Source organism: Sminthopsis crassicaudata, chromosome 6, assembly GCF_048593235.1.
Source record: "Sminthopsis crassicaudata isolate SCR6 chromosome 6, ASM4859323v1, whole genome shotgun sequence".
Lineage (NCBI taxonomy): Eukaryota > Metazoa > Chordata > Mammalia > Dasyuromorphia > Dasyuridae > Sminthopsis > Sminthopsis crassicaudata.
The window spans coordinates 172,939,480-172,948,291 of record NC_133622.1 but is presented as its reverse complement, the minus strand read 5'-3'; positions in this window follow the sequence as shown (position 1 = coordinate 172,948,291).

Sequence of the window (8,812 nt, the reverse complement as noted above, 5' to 3'; positions counted from 1 at the left end):
GCTGGAAGGTTCTTTTCCTCCCCTTCACCATTTTCATTCAATTCCTTGTTAAGGAAGCAGGCAGAGAAATTAAATGGCTTGATTTGAACTCAGGTCCTCTGTCTCCAAAGCCAGTGTCTTTTTTCCCACTAATAGTATTTTCTTTTTATAATCACATATAAGATAGTTTTCAACATTCATTTTTGTAATTTTGAGTTCCAGATTTTTTCTTCTTCCCTCCCTTAGCTCCCCCTCTCCAAGACAACAAGCAATATGATGTAGCTTATACATGTATTAATATTTAACATATTTCCATATTTGTCAGGTTGTGAAAAAAAATCAGGACAAAAGGGAAGAACCATGAGAAAAAAATCAAATAGAAAAAAGGTGAAAATAGTATGCTTCAATCCTCATTCAGTCTCCACAGTCCTTTTTCTGGATATGGATGGCATTTTCCATCCAGTCTATTGGAATTATCTTGGGTTTTGCAAGGGTCAATGCTGAAAAATTACTCATGCATATATTTTGTAAATAAAAAGCTATAATAAAAAAAGGACTCAATGGATTGCTGAGAACTAAGTCTATTATAGTTGATCATCACAGTCTTGCTGTTACTGTGTACAATGTTTTCCCAGTTCTGCTCACTTCACTGAGCATCAATTCATGTAAGTCTTTCTCTTTTCTGCTTATCATTTCTTATATAATAATACTATTCCATTACATTAATATGACAAAGCTTATTCAGCCACTCTTCAAGTGAGGGACATCCTCTCAATTTCTAAGCCAGTGTTTTTTTCACTAGAGGAGGCTAGGGATGAAAGTAGACACTGCTGCTAAATAAAACAAGAAGAGCTCCAGAACTGGACTCAGAACTGTGAGAGCCATGTAGAACATTGCAGAGCCGCAAGGTGGGATGCAGCCTGGGTCTGTGGATGCTCCAAATCGGGGTTTCAGGGAGATTATTAGCTGTGTCTGTCTTCTCCTGTAGTCTCTGTCCCTCTCTGCCTTTTTGTATGGAGTTTGCCACTGACTTCTGGGGGTAAATTACAGGACCACAGATCAAGAGCTAGAAGGGACTTTACAAGACATCTAGTTACAGAGAAAGAAACTAAAGCTTTTGGAAAGGAAGTGACTGGCTTGGGCACACAGCCACTAAGTGCCTTTTAGGTAGGTCTTCTCAAACTGTAAGTGAAATGGGATGCCTCAGAAAGTCATTGGTTCCCCTTCACTGAAGAGGGACTCTAGGGCACACCACCATAGAATAGCACACTAATAATTTATGATGTAGGAATTCAGGTAAATGGCTTGCTCCAAATCTTTTTTAAGCTACTCCCATTATAACCCTTCTTAGAGTCAACATTCTAATACCTTCCACTTAAGGAATTGTAATAGTGCTATCTTACATTTGGTTATAATAACTGGGCTTAATGGCTCAGTCTCCTGTTATAATAATAAAAGTCCATATTTTCTTATAAATGAGAAGCAGACACATGGAACATTTTACAAATATGTATTTATTTAATATCTTATTTTTTCCCAAATACATGTAAATTTTTTTAATATTAATTTTTAAATTTGGAGTTCCAAATTTTCTCCTTTTCTTCCCAATCCCCTAAATGAGAAAGCAAACAATTATACATGTGAATATTTCCATATTATTCATATTGTAAAATAAAACATAACCTAAAAAAATTAGCCCAAGAAAAAAAAAGTTTAAAAAAAAGTATGTTTCAATTTGGTTTTGGACTTCATCAGTTCTTTCTCTGGAGGTAGATAGCATTTTTTATCATGTCCTTCAGAGTTGTCTTGTTATCATTGTACTGCTAAGAATAGTTTTAAGTCATTTATAGTTGATCATCTTACGATATTGCTGTTACTGTGGTCAATGTTCTTCTGGTTCTGCTCATTGATTTTGTATCAGTTCAAGTAAGTCTTCTAGGTTTTTTGGAGAGCATCTTGTTCATTGTTTCTTTCAGTATAATAATATTCCACCACAGTCATGCACCGAAATTAGTTCAGCCAATCCCGAATCAATGGACATCTCCTCAATTCCCAATTCTTTACCACTAGAAAAGAGTTGTTACAACATTGTTGTGTAAATAGTCTCTTTTCTGTTTAGTTTTTTATTTCTTTTGGGTACAGGCCTAGTAGTAGCATTTCTGGATTAAGGGCATGCATAGTTTTATAGACCTTTGAGCTTACTTCCAAATTGCTCTTTAGAATAGTTGGATCAGTTCACAACTCCAGCAATAGTATATTGACATATTTATAAGACACATGGAATCTTCACACTAGGAAGGACCTTAGAGATCATCTTGTTTAGATAATTATAGGCCATGGAGATTGACAAATTGGAAAGGATCTCAGAGAATATATAATCTAGCTCTTCCCTTAAAAGAATCTCCTCAACACTCTGTCCAACAAGTGGTCATACAGCCTTTGGGTTTTCCTCCAGAGAGGCTTACTCCATTCTATCTGTAAAAGAGAGAATTTTCTATTTTATGGAATAACTCAAAGTTTTAGAAATTCCCCATCCCCCACTGCAACATACCCAGCATACAAAATCTATCTTTCTTCAATATTTCCCATTGCTCCTAGTCCTGGCCTTTGAGGCTGTCAGAACAAGCTATGAGTTCATAGGATCATTGACACACAGCTTAAAGAAAATCGTAGAGGGCATCTGGTCCAATGTTATAGAAGAATCAAGGCCTAGACAGGTGAATTGTAATTTGCAGGGTTCTCAAAATCCAGAATAACCCTTCAACTGTAGTTTTTTTAATCTCTTCCTCATGAGAGCATTTTGAATTCTTGAAGACAGTAATGAATTCTCAATCCCTAAGTGTTCCGTTCTCTAGATTAAGCATTCTAGTCCTGCTAAGTGAAGTGAGTAAAACCAGGAGAACATAGTACATGGCAACAGCAAGATTATACAATGATCAGTTCTGATGGACATGGTTCTTTTCAACAATGAGGTGATGCAGGCCAGTTCCAATGGTCTTGTGATGGAGAGAGCCATCTGCACCCAGAGAGAGGAGTGAGGAACTGAGTGTTGGATCACAACATAATATCTTAACTCTTTTTGTTGTTGTTTGTTGCATTTTGTTTTCTTTCTTATTTTTTCCCTTTTTGATCTTATTTTTCTTGTGCAGCATGATAATTGTGGAAATATGTAAAGAAGAAGCAGACGTGGTTTAACCTGTATTGAATTGCTTGCCATCTAGGGAAGAAGGTTAGGCAAAGAAAGGGAAAAATAATTGGTACACCAGGTTTTGCAAGAATGAATGTTGAAAATTATCTATCATATGTTTTGAAAATGAAAAAAAAAGCTTTAATGATTAAAAACAATTTAAAAAATTCTAGTCTCTTCAGCCAATCTTCTGTTTTTGAAGGACATTGAAGTCCTTCACTGCCCCCAAGTCCCTTGTTTCCTTTAAAATTTCAATTCTGCTCCACCCTCTGCAGGAAGCACAAATGTTTGCTCATCCCTCCAGTACTGGTTAATACCCTCTCCTCAGCAATATGCTGGTAAATGTTTTACAATTGGCTCTCTGGAAAAGATATGTATATTCATAATATACTCTAAATTTTTTCTCCATCACTTTCTTTGGTCTAGACACTCAACAACTTTATAGACATTCCAACTGGTTTATACACTTCCTAAAATATGGATGTGATAAGATTTACTCAACATTATCACCCTTAAATGGAGAAACTGAGATTCAGAGAAATTAAGTCACTTTCCCAGAGTCACACAGCCAATATCTGAGGATTTGAGTTCTTGTTTTTCTGGCTCCAGTTTCAACACTAGGTTATGATTTTGTCGAAGAACAGGTTCATGGATTCAGAACCAGAAGGGATCATTTAACTCACTTTCTCATATTAGAAATGGGAAAACTGAGGCTCAGGAAAGGATTTTTTCAAGATTACAAATCAAGTGCTTTTCCTACTACACTATGGTTGGCGAATCACTTTGGATGTGAAGACATTCTCTTCAATATGCCCTGGTTCATTGTCTTTACAAGCAAGCTTTTGCAACCCTGCCAACACTCCCTGGTATCCTACACATCTAAGCACATTTCAGTTAGACCCAGGTCACACCATTCATGTAGACTCAGCAAGTTGTTCATCTATGGGTCTGTGGTTACATTAATGGAATATAAGAACATATGTAGGAGGGCACCTTGTCAGCACTTGTACCGGACAGGTCCCATAGGGTTCTAGCAAAGGTGTCTACAGTTATTTGATAGTGTGTTCAGTGCACATGCAAACATTTCAAAGTAATGAAAAAAAAAAGTGAAGACAAAAGCCCTCTCTTAATGGATCATTCATTAATATCTGAAGTGCAATCCCCTTACATAAGGGGAAATTCTACTCAAAATGGTAGCATTTTTTCTCCTGCTCCAGCTATCAAGTTTATTAGAGTAACCAATGATGCAAGCTAGATCATCCTCCATGCAGACATTCATTGTGCCCTCATGTGTTGAGCTGGCCCATCTTCTAAGGTCTTGGTTGTAACCCAAAGCTTCTCTCTAGGCTTTCTGGAAACTGGAAGCCATGTATGGGACTCCCTCCTGGGGGGGAATACTTCATTTTGGAGCTGCCCATTCTCTCTGAAGAGAACCATACTGGACTTTCCCCTTTAGATCTAGTCATGGAAAAGAGCAGTAAATGGAAACTTAGGGAGACTAAGGCTTACCCAAGGTTACATAACCAGTAAGTACCTGAAGGATTTGAATCCAGGTTTAGTTAAAAATCCCACCAAAAATTAGAAGTTCAAAGTCAAGGGATTAATGCACTCTTCAAAGGATCATAAATCTGGAGCTGGAAACTCAAAGGATGGCACGTCTAACCCTGCCATTTCACAGAGAAGAATTTTGACAGCCAAGAAGAAAAGTAACACTCTTAGATTGCTCAGGTGGTCAAGTGTTGCCTTATGTCACCATTCCATTCTGTTCAATTCAACCCAAAGTTCTTTAGCTTTTATTCTCTGTAAGACCCTGAGCCAGGATATTCAGGGATGGCTTCCTGCAGGAGCCGGCATCTGACATGTTACCTCAAAGGACATGAAGAGGACAGAGGGGCAGAATGTGGGCCAGTTTGATTGGAACATGGAATAAAAAGTAGAAGACAAAGCTTCATCAGAGGTGAAGAGGCACAAGATGGGCTGGAATACCATGGTCAGAAATGGGAAATTGGGAATCTCTGAAGGGAAGAGCTGGGTTTGGAGGGCTGCTTTGTGGAGGATGAACCGAAAAGAGACCATTGGCAGGAAAGTCTGGGAGGTAGCTGTCACAAGAGCCCCAGGCAGGCTCTGAAGCAGAGTGGAGGGTTATGGGAAAAGAATAGGAGGTGGGGAGACGGCATTTAAGAGATACCATGGAGGTAAAAATGACAAAATTTGGCAGTTAACTGTTTGTAGTGGGGGAGGGGAACCAAGCATGCTGCCAAGTAAATTATGAGCATAGGAGCCTGGGGAGAATTAGAGGGCAGGACATAGACAGAAACAGGGAAGCTAAAAGGAGAGGCAGCTTTTAGTCAGGGGAGGCAATGGGTGCTGGCAAGGCATCCCAGCAGGAATATGGAAAATGAAGCCCTGAGAATAAGTTTGGGGATAAAAATCTAAATGCTGAAGCCATCTTCACTGAGGTTCAGAATGTGTGGGAGCTAGCTCTTAGCTTTGGAAAACTGGTAGATATTTTCTGTGGTAGCATTTATATCACGTAATCAGCAAAAACTACACATCCAGGCTTGACTTATTGTTTTGTGGATTGTCTAGACTTAAAAAAGTGATGGAGAAAATTACATTAATAATGTTAATATTTAGATTAGTAATTAATACTGCAGATTCTTATGTAACTTTTTTTTTCTTACACAGCTAGTTGTTAAACATTCACCAGCTCAGCAAACCACTGGAAATGGTTCATGAAATCATAGAAGGGGATTGATGAGAGGAGAGATACTGAATAGAGATGAATCTTAGGGTACACCCCACTTGGAGGGCCCAGTCCATTACCTTTCTTTAACTCTCTTCTCTACTATCTCCATCTTTTTCTCTTTTTTCTGATTACACATGTAGATTTTTTTACACATTTCCTTATACATCATGTGGGGGAGAAAAATCTGAATATAAAGGAAAAAATCGTGAAAGGAAAAAAAAAAGTGGACATAGCATGTATTGATTTACACTTAATCTCTATAGTTCTCCTCTCTTTTTAAAAGACCTTAGGAGTTGCACTCCCCAAGACACGGTTTCCACAAATCGTGGTCTTGCTGAATTCTGTTGAGTAACACAACAGCCTGAGGTTCTTGTGTGACTCATCAAGTTGGGAGCTGGCCGTTTCACAGGCCCAGAGCAAGGACCGTGTACTTCCTGCAGTTCCCTTGTGTAGGTGTATGATTACCAGAAACTTGACACAACTCCACATAGTCATCTGTCTCTGCTTCTACTGAAATGACGAGGATGAAAGAAAAGGAAGATTTTATAACAAAGAAAAATGGGTACTTTTTTATGTTTGTTCAAACAAGGAAATCCTTTTAGTGAAGAGAGAATGTGCTGCTCAGAACAAACATTTAAACCAATTTTTGACTCATTGTCTTAAACCTAAAGGGATGGAACCTGACTGAGTTTTTGGCAGATCCTCAAGGCCTGACTATAACCATTATTCATGTTTTCACACCTTCCAATGGGATAGATAGATTTAAAACAAAACAAAACAAAACAACAATCATGTACCTAATACTGGGAAGAATACCCTATCTTCTCCAAGTGGGGGAAAAAAAATATAAATGGCAATCAAAACTCTTCAAATAATGAAATAACATTTAAAAAGGTCTTAGCACCGCTCCTGTTATAAAATAGGCACTTATTAACATGTGCATTCCTTAAATATATTACAGATATTCTGTGGGTAGAAAAAGGGGAACTTAGAGGATTTGTCCTGATCCCAACTCCTCCTGTTTCGATACTACTTTGCCTTGGCCCAACATTCACACAGCTGTTCACATTTTTATGTGAACACAGTTTACAAGCAACTTACACTTTCCAAAGTAGTGTAAATATGATTACTCTTACTTTACAAATGAGAAAGCTGAGACTCAGAGAGAGTAAGTGAACTGGCCAATGTCATGAGTCTAGCCAGTGCCTCTCCAGCTCTCCTAACTGCAAGATCTCACTTTTCTATGTTATACAGATTGCTTTCTCTTTGACATCATACTGAGTCAAAGTGAGTCATAAGTGAGACTGATTGCAAACTTGAACTACAGTTATTTCTTCCATATATCATAGGTTGGAGTAAAAAATTAAATGGGAATTTGGGGGAAGATTTCTGGAAACTGCAAATGAAACATAAGGGTCAGCAGATGACAGAAAACAAATTTAGAAACTCAGAAGAAATCCAGTAGATCAAAGTTCCAATACTGCCTCAGATACTTGGGATCTGTGTAAGTCGGAGTAAGTCACTGTTTCTTTCTGAGCTTCAGTTTCCCCACATGTAAAATGAGGAGGTTGGACTTGATGGCCCCTAAAGTCCCTTCCAGCATTTACATCCATGGTAACTGAGTGAATAAATTAATGAATGGGGGGGATGTGGGTGGAAGCAGGGCCAGTGCATGGAGATACGATACTATTATACTCTAACAGTATTATAATACTATTACAGAGTTCTTAAACATGCCATGGACACATTTGGCAGTCTGGTGAATCCCACAGACTTCCTCTCACTAATCTTCAATCTCTCCTTCTTGATTGGCTATTTCTTTGCTGCCTACAAACCTGATCACATCTTTCCCAGCCTCAAAAACCTCACTTAACTGTTCCAACCCCAATAATTAGCCTCCTGTATCTCTCCTCTCTTTTATGGCTAAATCCCCGAGAAGATCATCTACGACAATTCTATCCCTAACTCACGTCTGGCTTCTCATCATCAGCTGAACCCATTCTCTCTAAAGTTGCTAACAATCGCCAAGGCAATCCAACCTCCCCTCAGCTGTCACATTGCTCTTCTTAAAGTCCATCTCTGATGATGCTACTCCTATTTAATAAACTCCAATGGCTTCCCATCAAGCGATGGATTTGAATTCAGATTAGCCTGATTCTAAGTCCAGCACATTATTCATTGTTCTGATTATCTACAAATAAGCACGCTTCTTGATCGCATTGAGATATGGACTTATATTAATTGCTATAGTTGATTTAAATTAGATAATAATAATTTCATTATATTTTTGATAATCAGAAGAAAAAAGAGACAGTTTAAATATATTTTACACACAAACATATGCTTAAATATATAGGAAATACATAGGTATATTACCATGTATATAGATATATACATATGTGTGTGTTAACAGAACGTGAGTTAGGGATAGAATTGTCATAGATGATCTTCTCGGGGATTTAGCCATAAAGGAGAGGAGAGATACAGGAGGCTAATTATTGGGGTTGGAACAGTTAAGTGAGGTTTTTGAGGCTGGGGAAGATGTGATCAGGTTTGGTGAGTAGCTGGAGCTGTACAAAGCAGGCTTAGAGATGGTTTTAAAGTTTAAGTAGTAGTTCAGTGTGAGAAATTCAACGTGCAAATTGGAAATAATTCTTAAGTGATTGTTTCAAATCATGGGGGCCATTACTTGGTGGGGACAGGACCAGAGTCCTGTGATGGGAACAGGTTCTGCAATCTTTGATTCATTTCACTTAACATTCACTTAACAGGAGAGCTTTGCCAAGAATTGACTGATCATTTCAAGTTATATTCTAAGATTGACTCCTAAGCCAGAAAAGGCAGTTCTGAGAAATCTAAATTACCAGTATTATGCACATTATATTGATAATTATGAT